At 41.1% G+C, this 13,839-nt stretch overlaps 1 pseudogene; it reads left to right on the top strand.

Annotated features, from left to right (window-relative positions):
• The first annotated feature begins 11,767 nt into the window (after positions 1–11,767).
• LOC145764364 (uncharacterized) lies at positions 11,768–13,508 on the top strand (annotated as a pseudogene).
• The last annotated feature ends 331 nt before the right edge of the window (positions 13,509–13,839 follow it).

The raw sequence follows: 13,839 nt of genomic DNA, 5'->3' as shown, positions 1-13,839 counted from the left end.
TCCAAGTAATCTGTATCGTAGTGACAGTTTTTAGAGGTGTATCGCGTTGCACCCCATTTCGATAGCCGCGGGCTAATTTTACAGAAATACACTGTTTGAAAAGAAGTTCAAGTGTGTGTTTCTTCGGTCATTATATACAGACGAACGGATTCGGGAACTTTATGTTAAAATTTTCCCACGAAGAGATTATGGTTTACCGCTGTGACCATAAAAAATAAAAGACGAGTTCTTGTTAGCTGGTGGGCCAAGAAGCACTTGAAGGCATAAAAAATAAAAGACGAGTTCTTGTCAGTTGGTAGGTCAAGAAGAAATTAAAGCAAGAAAAATAAAAGACGATTTTTGTTAGCTGGTAGGCCAAGAAGCACTTGAAGGCATAAAAATAAACGACGTGTTTGTTGTCAGCTAGTGCAGAAGAACTACTTAGAAGTACAAAAAATAATAAAAGAAGATTTGTTGGTTGGTAGTCTACACTCTTACAGAAGCAAAGAAAAGTAAAGACATTTCTTCTCAGTTTGGTACAGAAGAAAAATAACTTTGACATTCATTGGCAAGAAAGAAGATTAAAAGACAATCCATCTGTGCTTGTAGATTCAAGTGGAAGAATCCAAGCAAGTTTTGTGGACTTTAGGACTTCATACCCGTACAGCTACGGTATCGTGCATTTAAATTCTTTTTTGTATTTTTACGGTCTTTGCAATTAAGTTTTTTATAACTACTGTAGCCTAATAATTTTGTGTGTTTGTGTAACTTAATTTTTTTTAATTGTTAATTTAGCCCCAACATTTAATATGTCTACACTCGGTGGCGACAAGGACTCGACCGCCGTAGACTCGACTGAGTTTAAGCCTGATGATGTTCTTTGCGGTCGGGCAGGCCATTCTGGGAAGGGGCCCAGTAACGATGAGGCTAAGTCAGTTCGAGAGGCCCGGCATCTTAGACGGGATATTTTGACTCAAATTGGGGAACTTTTTGTAGCCCTAGGTTCTTTGAGTGATAAGCAGGAACTGTTAATTTTTAGATCTAAGTTATCTACTTTAGAAGAGGAATTACGGCATTTCCATGCTCTTTTGACTAAAATCTTTAACTCTGCAATCTTGGCAGAACTTCGTGATAGGGTAGATCCCGAATTTAACTCGTTAAAAAATAACTTTGAACAAAAAGAAAGTGAGTTCTCAGATATGTTGGATGCTGACATACATCCTGAGGATAGCGCCTCAAATGTAAGCACTAGGATGTCTAGGACTTCGTCTCGGATAGTGGCACAAATTAACCTGCAGCTAAGACGAGAGGAGCTCCAGATACAAGCTGAGGCCGAAGCGAGAGCTGCTGAGGCTGCCGCGAGAGCTGAGGCCATTCGAGCTGAGGCTGCCGCGAGAGCTGTGGCCGAAGCGAGAGCTGCTGAGGCCATTCGAGCTGAGGCCGAAGCGAGAGCAGCTGAGGCCGAAGCGAGAGCAGCTGAGGCCGCCGCGAGAGCCGAAGCGAGAGCTGCTGAGTTCGCACTCAAAGACGCTCAGTTGAGGGCTGAACAACGTAAAGAGGTAGTTTTAGCTGAATATCGATCAGAGGTGGGCTCTCGGCGTAGCTCTAAGAAGGGCTCTTCTAGGCATTCCAGAAATGAACATCAATCGCAGTTTAATTTACATAACCTTTTCCAAACGCCCGTTCAACCTGTGAGTGGACCAGGGCAATCCACACGTTTTCCAGCTGTTTCAGGAGGTCTCGGGGCCGCGGCTAAGGGTCTTCCGAATGCTGTAGAGCCAAGGTCTGCGAATTACAACCGAACTCCTCCCCCAGAGCGTACAGGTCACGGGGCTGCCATTAGTAGTAATGCTTTGCCCCCTTCACAGTTTTCTGCGCCGCTAGGTTTTGATCGCCCAGCTACACGTAATTTGGGTGGTTGTGAGAGGCGTATCGCGTCTCCTGATTTTAACGTGTGTGAGGATCGTGATCGGGCTGTGCACGTGACTGAGCCCACTCAGCCCCTTAAGGGATATAGCTTGTCTTCTCCCGCTAAATCGAGTTCTCAACAGCAGGATTGCTTTTTTGAATACCAAAATAGTAGGACGTTTTTCGATAAGGCGGCCTTGATTGGTTACGATGGTAATAATATGCCATTTATCTTCTTTAAAAATCGTGTTACGGCCTTAATGGCAGCTTCGCCCTTTAAGGGGACTTGTTTGACTTTGTTACAAGCAGCTTGTGATAGAACAGCTGCGCAAACGATTGCTAATTTGGTTTCTGACACCCCTGGCTTGTCAGAGGAAGACAGGATAGAAATGTCGTTAGCTCGCTTGTCCCAGCGTTTTGGGGTTCGTGGAGGTCTTTTCGCAGAACCAGAAATTAGAAAGTATCGCTATGGTAGCAAATTGACTTCGACCTCTTCCAGTGATCTGAAAGAGTTTAAAGATCAATTGTCGCAGTGTCTGCTTTACGCGCAAGCTTATGGTCAGCGTGACAAATTGGAAGGACGTTTTGTTTTGGATTTGGCTAAGCGACTCCCGTTTGACGCTAAGCAGCGTTATCTTGACTTTTTAGGTGATCAGTATGGTGGCACTGATGAGCTTACTTTTCAGAGTTTGTTTGAATTTGTAGTAGGCTACGGGAGGAAACGCGTAAGTCGACTGATTTTAGCATTATGCTAATGGGCGATTCTGGTGAGTCGCAGCAATTTAAAAAGTTTGGCAAAGGAAAATTGCCTTCATGTCCGGTTAGGCAGACGTCCGTAAAACCCCATGATGATGTGATGTCAGGGAGTTCGCAGTACTCGACTGTTGTTGGCGCACCGCGCGGTGGTGAAGCCAGACGTAAAAACCTACCGGCATGCATTTGTTGTTCGTCACGTGGTCAAGTTGAATATCATTTTTTGTCTAATTGTAAAGAATTTTTGCGCTTGACACCTAAAGATCGGAGAGATGTGATTGTGAAAGCTGGCAAATGCTTGAATTGTTTGCGCCAGCATATGGTTAGGGATTGCGTTCATGCAAATAACTGTCGTAAGTGTGGGCCTAACAACGATAGGAAACACTATTTTCTTCTGCATGATTTTTATGTGACGTCACGTGATTCTCTGGATTCGGTTGGGAAAGATGAGGCTCGTGCCAGAGTTCCTGTGCGTAATGTTAAGATTGGAAATGTTAAAGCAGCTTTTAACCGCGTGACTGCTGCTCGTGTTTTGAATCCAATGACTGGCAAATCGAAGTTGGTGTATTGTCAGCATGATCCTGGTTCGCAGTTGACGTTTGTTTCGAGTGATTTGGTGTGTGAACTTGATCTTAAACCGTACGATAAAGCGTCGTTTAACACTTTAGCTGCCAGCGTTTTGAAAAAGTGAGAGGAGTTCTCCTCTTTCTCTGGTTGCCATGGTAATGGATTGCCAAACTATTGAAACGCACTTTGAAATTTTGGAGCAAATCGGTGTTGCAATTGATCGTCGAAATGACCATTGCATTTACAAGCGCGCCAGTCAGCAAAACAGTTTTTTTTGCATTGAATCAACCTGTTCAGACGTGAAATCAATGTAAAGAAAAACGATAGGCCGAGTGATTCAACGTATTCAAACATTGAATCAATGTAAATACGAACTGTTAGGCTAATTCGGTTCTTTGAACAAATCGAATGGCTTTTGTAAATATTTCTCAGTTGCAACTTATACCTGGTCAGCAAAAGTTCCTTTTTTACACGATTTCAACGTCTGGCGACGATGAAACGATGTAAAAATGACAATTTTTGCTGGCCGGTAGCTAGGCTACTGTACCGTACCGAAGTTTAACTTAACCAACTAGGCGATTGCAAACATATTTCCTTTCGATGAAACCTATAGGCTACCACATTTGGTTTGCCTTTACATTACATTCAAAAGTTTTGTTGACATCATACCATAGTCATAGCATATATTCATAAGAAAATGCTTGCTTGGATTTTTTTAGCGACTAGGGTTAGATAGCCTACAGGACTTCTAGCTAGTACCAGTAAGCCGTCTAGTCTAGTGACTCTAAATGAATAGGTAAATTAGTCTAAACCTTAAAAAATAATAGAATATTTCAATTACCTTGCTGCATAAAAAGTAAGCTCTTTTACATGACCTATGTGCATTGATCAATATACTAGTAGCCTGGCATCATGATCCCAGTCTAAGAATTTCTAGACCTCGAAGTCATTGCTGTATTTCGAGCTTTGTTCACACAGATTGGTGTTTTGACTTTTATTTAATTTTAAGAATTTATAGTTTCGGGAGAGAGTTTGCTTTTTTATACCAAAGACAGGCAAGACACAACAATACCACAGGGTTGAGCATTACAACAGTATATATTTTACATATTTACAAAATAGTTTAACATTCAAACGTTTTCGGCTTAACCTAAGCCCTCATCAGGAATCTGAAAATATTGATAAAATGCAATAAATTTCAACTTCTTGAAGGTAACTAGCTAACTAATTGTAAGCATCAAGAAATACGCAGCGGTTAAAAGCAATAGTGTGGAAAACAAACAGACGGACGGAAAACAAAATTACATTAGAAAAAGGCACACATGACTACAAACGAATTAGCACCACAAGGAACGTGATCCATCTAACTTAGTAAATGTTTAGTAGAATGGACGCGCCGCCAGCAAATAATTGTTTGTTTAAATTTGGGTTGTAGCGTTTGATTAATAGCGCTTCCTGAATTTTTGTGTCAAATTGGGATTTGCCTTTGCGTAAAATTTTAAATGAATCAGCAGAGAATTTTCGATTTGTGCAAAAGGAACACTCCATAATATGGTCTTTGATGGCACTTTTCTTTAAGTCTCTAAAGTTCAAATGCTCCCGTACTCTCGTGGTCAAATGTCTGGTGGACATACCGATGTATGTCAATGCCGAATCACACGGACATGTAAAACTGTATACGACATTTGAACAGAGAGGCGAAGGCGTCTGGGACTTTAGTTGAAAATACGAACTGATTTTGAATGTTTTATAAACAGGAAAAACGTCCACATCAAATTTACTTTTCATAAACTGTCCGATTTTGCGAGCAAACGTTTTAGAATCTTTTTGGCGGGGAAATAGGTTGAAAATCGTTTTTTTTTGGTTTAAAATTGAAGCAACCTGTCAGGCCCCCAGACTGGCAACACATTAGGATTTTTGGGGCATTGTGATGTCATGTGATGTTAAATTACATCACAATTGCACGAGCTAACTCGTTTCCAGCAGCAGAACTGTTAAAATGGATACCCTGGCTGGTCAGAAAGCTACATGTGCTGACCTTGTCAAACTCAACATCCAGTCGTTAGAGACAGATGAACTGTTTTGTGATATAACCTCGGTGGTTAACCCAGCTTGGGCTGATGATGTTAAAACTTTACCGCATAAACAAGATTTAAACGGTTTCCGTCATTTTCATGACGTGAATATGTTTCATTTGAATGATTGTAGTACTGTAGATGTACTGATTGGCAACGACAACGCTTATTTGATGTGTGCAAAAGAAGAGCGTGTTGGTGAAAATCGTAGTGAACCACATGCTTTGCTCACTCCTCTCGGTTGGTTGGCTTGTGGTGGTAAGTCACCCTTAGATGAAAGCGTTGCTAAAGTGTGCAGTGCAGACGTCTTCAGAGTCGGATGTCATCTCTGGCTTTCAGCGTAAAATTGAGTCTCGTGATATGGAAATAGCAGACCTGAATAAAGTCATTCAGGATTTGACGTTGCAAAATGAAACCTGTGAATTGTCTCGCAATGATAAGTTGGCTAGAGAACTTGTTGAACCGAATATTGAGTTGAAAGATGGTCGATTTGAGATACCTGTTCCGTTGAAGGAAGATATTGATCTACCTAACAATTTTGTGTTGGCGTCAGATAGAGTTGCTGCTTTAAGGAAGAAGGCTTTAAAACAACCTGAACTTTGTGATTTCCTTACTGACACCATGAAAGATCTTAAATCAAATGGCTATATTGAGCGTACTGGTGAAGCAGGAAATGTCAAGGGATTTGAATGGTATTCACCATACTTTGTTACGTCACAATTAAAAAAGCGCATTGTTTACGATGGCAAGTCTGAATTTCGAGGAACTTGTGTTAATGATGTAATGTTTTCGGGTCCTGACTTGTTAAACCCTCTGGTAGATGTCTTGGCTAGATTTCGGCTTGGTAGATTTGGTCTCATGGCTGATGTGACTAAATGCTTCTTTCAAATAAAATTACCTGAGTCGCAAAGGGATTTGTTTCGTATATTGTGGTTTGAAGATGATGACCTTGAAAATGGTAGGATGGTACCATTTCGTTTTTGTGTACACCCTTGGGGAATAAAGAGTAGCCCGTATATCGCTTGCTTGGCTATAAAGAAAATGATCGAGCAGAATCCCAGCAGTGCTGGTGAATTGACTCTCTGCAATATTGCAAATAATATGTACATGGATGATTTTATATTTTCGGCTGATAGCTTAGAGGAAGCTCAGCAAATCACTCATGAATCAATTGCTTTGTTTGATAGCCGTGGGTTTAAACTTGGTAAGTGGAGTGCTAACAAGGAGGCTATGATTGTCTTGTCAAATTTGGATAATGAGATGCTTTCACCTTTGATTCGTGACATTGACTTTCAGACTGAAAATATGACTTTGCCATCAGCGAAGACATTGGGTTGTGTGTGGCAAACCGAGTCTGACGAGATGCGTATCGCATGTTCCTTAAAGCCCTTAGCTAAACACACGCGCCGAAGTATGCTCAGTCAGCTTGGACAAAATTTTGATCCGCTAGGCTTTGGAGCGCCATTTTTTCTAAAAGCACGCCTTATACTTCAGCAATTGGCGATAGACAAGTTTGATTGGGACACCGAGGTCCCTGATAGCTTTGTTAAAGAGTGGGAGTCGTGGCTTCGCTCTTTGGACCTGCTTAAGGATTTTTCGTTACCGAGATGGTATTTTGCAAACTCTGGTGTGTGCAGTCCGGATGATATTGTTTCATATCAATTGCATGGGTTTAGTGATGCTTTGAATCAAGCTTTCTCTTCTGTTGTTTACTTACGTAGACTGGTTAACGGAGTTCCGAGTGTGTCTTTCGTTCTGGGTAAATCTACCATTGTTGTAAAAAATCAGTTTTCTTGGCCGATAGCTAGGAAAGAGCTTGTTGCCGCTTTGAATACAGCAAGACTCGTGAAGCAGGCCTACGAGGCATTGAAGATGCCCGACTGCCTTAAGTATTTTTGGTGTGATTCTCGTACTGTGTTGCAGTGGGTTAAAAACCCTGATTTACGTTTGAATAAGTTTATTACGCGTCGAGTTGAGCATATTTTATTGTTGTCTGGAGCCCAGGATTGGCGTTTTTGCCCTACTGATATGAACCCAGCTGATGTTGGCACTAGGCCAAATCTTATTACAAAGAAAGGAATTTCGAGAGTTGTGGTTAAATGGTTCTAGTCTTCTCTACCAGTGTGAGGAAATTCCATCTGTAGAAAATGCCACTCCAGTACCTGTCCATAGCCTATATCTTCGTGACGAAGAGGAGTCGCTTGACGTTGGACAGGGTGGTCTTTACAGATTGATCGAGGCCGCACCTTCTTTGTATGTTATGAAAAAGAGAATCGCTTATTTGGTTGCTTTTGTTGAATTTTTGTGCTGTAAAACGAGAAAGCGTAGCTTTGTGAAGCCAAAACTGGATGCATCTTATCTTAACAGTGCTTCAGAATTGGCTGTGAAGTTTGTTCAGAAGAGCGTGTATGGCGATGTGGTACATTTAATGACCAAACGATCGCCGGATGCCCTTGAGGAAGTGATAAAGCGAGGTAGTGTTGGCGCTTCGCAACGTGAGAAGAAACGCTTGAAAGAATTACGTTCACTTAAAAAGTACAGACCTTGTGTAGATGACGCTGGTGTAATCCGCATTGAAGGGCGCTTAAGTAATTCTCCCGAGATCTCTCTTGAAGCAAAGCATCCGATTGTTTTGCCTTCGAAGCACCCCTTCACTAGGCTTGTTGTACTGTCGCATCATAATGGAAATGCGCACTGTGGAGTACAGCACACTTTGTTGTCTACGCGACAAAAGTTTTGGATCGCTAATGGTAATGCCTCCGTGAAGAGGTATCTTAATGATTGTGGTGTATGTGCGATTGAGAAAGCACGGCCTATAAGGCAGCTCATGTCTGATTTACCTTTGTCTCGCACAACTGCGCATAGGAAACCCTTTTTTGATTGCGGCTTAGACTATCTTGGACCTTTAACCTTTGTTGAAGGTAGAAGTCACAAAAAAGCTTGGGGACTCTTGTTCACATGTATGGCATCTCGCGCTATTCATGTTGAGCTGGTTACGTCATTGTCGCTGAGTGATTTTTTACTTGCCTTTACAAGGTTTACAGATTTACGTGGGCAGGTTAATGCTATCTATTCCGACAATGGAAGTACCTTTCAGGCAGCATCTAAGAAGTTACCCGAGTTGATAGAATCAGCTGAATTTCACAACGCCCTGAGACAGAGAGAGATAAACTGGGAATTTATACCTCCGTATGCTCCGGCGCAAGGTGGCGCCTGGGAGGCAATGGTTAAACAATTTAAAATTGCATTTTTTCACATTTTGGACTCTTCAATTCGTAAGCCCAATTTTATTGAACTGCTTACGTACACAGGCAGTGCCGTTCGGATCGTGAACAAACGCCCTTTGGTACCTTTGAGTGACGACCCTAGGGATTTTACTGTCATCTCCCCTGCCTCACTTTTGACCCCATACTTAGACCCATACTGTGCTGTTGGGCAACCACATGATCGTGACCAATTAAGAAGGGATTATCGGTTCAATTTGTCACTTTCTCAGCAGTTTTGGAGTAAATGGATCGATTTTTACTTGCCAGGTCTTCAGGGCCGGAAAAAATGGCTAAAAATGGCCGAGAATTTGGAGCCTGGTCAACTTGTAGTGGTAGGTTCTCTCCAGGACATTGGTAAACGTGGGAAGTATCAACTTGGGAGGGTGCATGAGGTAGTTCCACAAATTAGGAAAGGGAAGCCTGTGGTTCGTAGAGCTAAAGTTGCCGTCTGCAACTATGATGAGAGTACGGGGAAAGTGAAAGTAGACTATGTGTTGAGGGATATTTCGTGCCTCGCCCCCGTAAAGAACACCTAAGTGTTAGGGTTTGAGCCTGGTTTTGTCTGCGGTGGCCGACACTTGTCTGAGCCCAGAACAGTCGGTTATTATCGCAACCATGGTATACAGCGTCATTTTTTGCGTGTACCTAATACCTATGGTACCAATTTCATGTATCGTCGTGTTTATTCTTATTGCTGTTCATTTTTTGCATGCCCTTTGTATTTGCGTATTAACTTAAACGTGAGTGATTCAAACAATTTGTGTATCATGTGTTTTTATTCATTGGCTCACAATTGTCGTCAATTCTTTTTTAGTTATGCCATGCGTGGCCTACGATATAACACGGCCGGATATCGTGCCGCGAAGAGAAAAAATTAGAGGGGTAACGCTTTGCGTCTGGCAACACTGTCAGTTCAATTTTCACCATTTAATTTCATTCTCTGAAGTTACTAAACTGTAGCCTAAATGTAAAGTGTTGCTGTTGCAGAACAGCTCCTATAAAACCAAAGCTTTTAAAATGGTATCTGTTGCAAGAGTAGGCACTAGGTAGCACCAGTAATCATACACCATTTAACATCTTTGGTCTTGTTAAAAACTTTGCTGTAGCAAGCAGTATCAATTTTGCTGACAAAACAGCAAATGTAATTGGGAGTGGCTATTTTTACCCACATATTGCCATGGTCACAATCAGGTTTTGCCAGAGTTAGGATTAAAGTTAGGATGGGTTAAGCTAAGGATCTTTGCCCAGGACTAAAAAAATTTCCAAAATACAACTTTTGTTTTCAACAGCTTTGAACTTTTCTCAAATTAGTGCAGAATTTCTTATCTGGCAATGCTATTGATCCATATCTAATCTAGTTTGAATTGCTGATTGGAGCAGCTTGTTAATGCTTGAAGATAAACAATAACAATAATATAGCGATAACTTTTTGCACAGAAAATATTACTTAGCAATAGTGACTAACAGGTAAAGGTTTTAGTGCAGTGATGACATCACAGGGTAGACGTATATTGTGCTGCAGTACTAAGTTATGCTCTATGTTATAATCTGCAATAATGGGTAGGCATTACATTATTAGTCATTAAATTATTCAGTTTTGTGATGTGATCTAGGCCGTAGTCAGGATTGCAGCCCTCGAAATTAGCTTCCATCTACGACGGCAATAACATTGCCGTCGCCAAATCAACAAACCTTGGGTTGCGGCGGCAATTGCCGTATGCTTTAATCAAAAGCACTTTTATGCGCTTCTTCTTCATCGTGTGTCACACGGCGGTAGCCCAGAGCATCACACACGCTATTTTATACGCTGACAATGCTCTTGTGAACTGTAAAAAGTTTGCAACCTTATAAATACTGGCTTAATTGTTACGCAAAAGTTATTCTTTCATCGAATGCTTATTTTTGACCGTTGTCGTTGCGAATATAAAAAGTGGTACAAAATTGGATAAATGGTTCTTTGGCAGTAAAGAAAAGTAATGCTTCCGATTATATGGCATCGCGCGTTCATGAACGGGCAGTTTTGCGTCTTCAAGTATTCCAGTGACGACGCGACAACCTCATCATCCGATGATTCCGATTCTAACTAGTTCTTTATCTAACAGACTTTGTGTTGCTCGCAGTATCCTAATTGTGCCGAAATTATGTTAGTGTACTGTATACGTAAATCGAGGCAATCTTCTCGCAGGGAGCTATTGATTTGTTATCGGTACCTGATTGAGCAATTAACGTTATTTCATGATAATTTAACGTCGCTAGAAGTCGAATTAATGTAAAACAAACGTAAATATCTTATTGGGCATTGTTGTTACGCGATATAACTCGCCGGGAAAATTAAATCGATTTGTGCTGACTCGAACGTTGAATCAACCCAACATTAACTTACTTTCCCCCCAATGAGTTACAACGTGAATCACCGTAACAGCGTGCGTATCGCGTTGATCGCTTTATTGCTACTTTTGGTATTATTACATCACAACAAATCAAACAGTGCGGTCGTGATAGACTATTTGATTATTTTTTTCTCTTCTCGTTTTGCATGTTTTGGTACAATTTTTTCGTAATAAACGTTCACAGCAATTGCCGAGGCAATTTCCATTTTTGCCGTTTGGCCTCGTCAATGTTTTTGCGAAGTAAAAATATGCTAATTTTGAAGACTGTGGGAGTGTTCACAGCAAGTAAAATAGTCCGAGGTGAGGTCTTGGTGCGATGTTTCTGCTGATTAAACTCACGCTGCGAGTAAATCAAACAGGAAGAAATTTTGAACAATTTTTGTCCGAATTAAATGCTCATTTTGCGACGGCATTTTTATTGCCGTAGCAGAATGGCCATTATGACGTTTGCGGCGGCATTTACCACGGCAATTGCCGTGTGCCGCCGCTAATTTCGAGGACTGGGATTGAGAGCAGCAATTAAATAGTTTGCATTTTTTCCAAAAATTTTTTTATTAACATTTAGTAATTTGATGTCGAATTTTTGAAAAATATCCTTGTACAAAGCCCAGAAGCAACCAAACTAGAGGAAATTTTGGCTGATATTCCAAAAACCACTTGGTTATAACCAGTCTATATTTGTCAAATGTCACAAGGTTGAACAGACATAATCATGCACATTAAATTTTTTCTGTGAAAGTCAAGTGCCTCATTTTCGTCAATATAGCTACAGCCTTCGTTTAGATAGTTTATGTGCTTATACTGTAATTGTACATATTAATTATAAAATATGTTTGTAGCTTTAGCAATATTTGGAATACCGTTAATCAGGGTGACTTTTGACAGTCAGTGTGACTTTGACATTGGTTATCAAAGTCACACTGAACGTCAAAATTGAACAATGGTGTCCAAGATTCTGTATAGTTGTGTTTTCATGATAGTAAATTTGTATTTTGTGTTGTCTTTGTAGATACTGATTAAGTTTGATACTATACTGTAACAATTATGCCATGAGTCTACAAACGGAAAGCTGGGTCGAGGGGGTATCAAACTGCATATACTCAAGTAGACCTAGAAAATGCTGTGCGGCAGGTGCAGAATGGACGATTGACCATTCATGCTGCATCGAAGCAGTTCAAAATACCATATGGAACGGTTTGGAACAAGACACGTCCAACAGTGAAACATGCAGGAAAACCAGGTGGACAATCAGTGTTATTGGCTGCTGAAAAGACAGCACTCGTAAAAGTCATCAACCACCTAACTGATTGGAAATTTCTATTATCGTCTTCTGACATTCGTTACCTTGTACAAGATGTTAATCGACAAGGTAAAACCATAAAAATCTTCCGGAAAAACCTGCCTGGTTGGGACTGGCTAAAAAAATTTAAGGAACGTCAACATCTTACACAACGACTTGCTGACAATGTGAAGCTAAGCCGTGCTGAAATTAATTCAACTATCGTGAAAGAATATTTCAAAAACATTTATGAGGAACTGAATGGGGTAGAGCCCCAAAACGTGTACAATTATGACGAAACCAATGTAACAGACAATCCAGGGGCTAAACAGTGCATTGTGAGAAGAGGACTTCGAAGAGTGGAAAGACATCACACTCCAAGCAAGCCGTTAGCATGATGTTTTGCGGAAATGCAGTAGGAGAGTATCTCCCTCCGATGGTCGTGCATCAATAGCATCAAGGAATCTCTATGCTGGTTGGACGGAAGGTGGCCCACCTGGTGCATTATACAATCACTCAGTTAGTGGTTGGTTTGATTCCACTACGTTTGAGGAGTGGTTCAAGTTGTTTCTGGACCATGTAAAGGAGAAGCTTGGGAAGAAAGTGCTTATTGGGGATAATTTGGCATCACATTTCAGTACACAGGTGATAGCTGATTGTGAAGAAAATGATATCAAGTTTATCAGTTTAGTACCCAATGCAACCCATCTACTTCAACCACTGGATGTTGCTGTATTTGGGCCAGTAAAGAAGATGTGGAGAATGATACTGGAGGACTGGAGAAAGGAGAGCAGAGTGAGGGGCAGCATACCAAAGACAGTGTTTCCATCGCTTTTGAAATGACTGTGTAACCAGATGGAGGAGAAAAAGGAAAACCTTGCAGCTGGATTCAAGGGTTGTGGTCTAGTACCTCAGGATGAGCAGCAGGTGCTTAAGCGTCTCCCTGATGCAAACAACAATCCAACTGAGACAGTCCAAGAGGCCTTGGGAGAAGTTGTGGCAAACATGTTGAAGGAGCACCTGTCTCCATCAGCAACAACACGTCAAAAACGTGGCCCCAAAGTAGCAGCAGGGAAGGCATATACGTCTGAAGACATAGCTGCACAGAAAGAAATGTCGAAGATGCCATCTGGAACAGGATCTGAAAGTACCAGTAGTCAGAGAGGCAAGAAACGTAAGGTCATTGAAGTACCATCGAGTTCTGAAGAAGAAGAAGATGAAAGTGACAATGACGGTAGCTGCGATACTTTGCCACATCGAATTTTCAAGTTTTGACTGACCAGATTAGCAATTGAACCAAGCCTATCAGCGTATGATTACAATTTTATGTTGAATGCTTTTTAACGCATCATTATGTCCATAAATTGCTCAGATATATAAAATATTTTGTCTGTTAACCATTGTAAAGCTGTTAGTATATGCAACTTTGTGCAGAAAAGTTACCCCTCTAATTTTTTCTCTTCGCGGCACGATATCCGGCCGTGTTATATCGTAGGCCACGTGCCATGTCAAACTGTCATAACTAGGGGCCGCTATGTTCCAGACGGTTGTTCGCCTAATCAAACGTCATATAAAAACCGTTCAAGTCTACTGAATATTACGTCATGGAAATTCCTAAAACA

This window comes from Aplidium turbinatum, chromosome 1, assembly GCF_918807975.1.
Source record: "Aplidium turbinatum chromosome 1, kaAplTurb1.1, whole genome shotgun sequence".
Classification (NCBI taxonomy): domain Eukaryota; kingdom Metazoa; phylum Chordata; class Ascidiacea; order Aplousobranchia; family Polyclinidae; genus Aplidium; species Aplidium turbinatum.
Note: the sequence above shows the minus strand (reverse complement) of the source record. Positions and strands in the feature narration are given on the sequence as shown.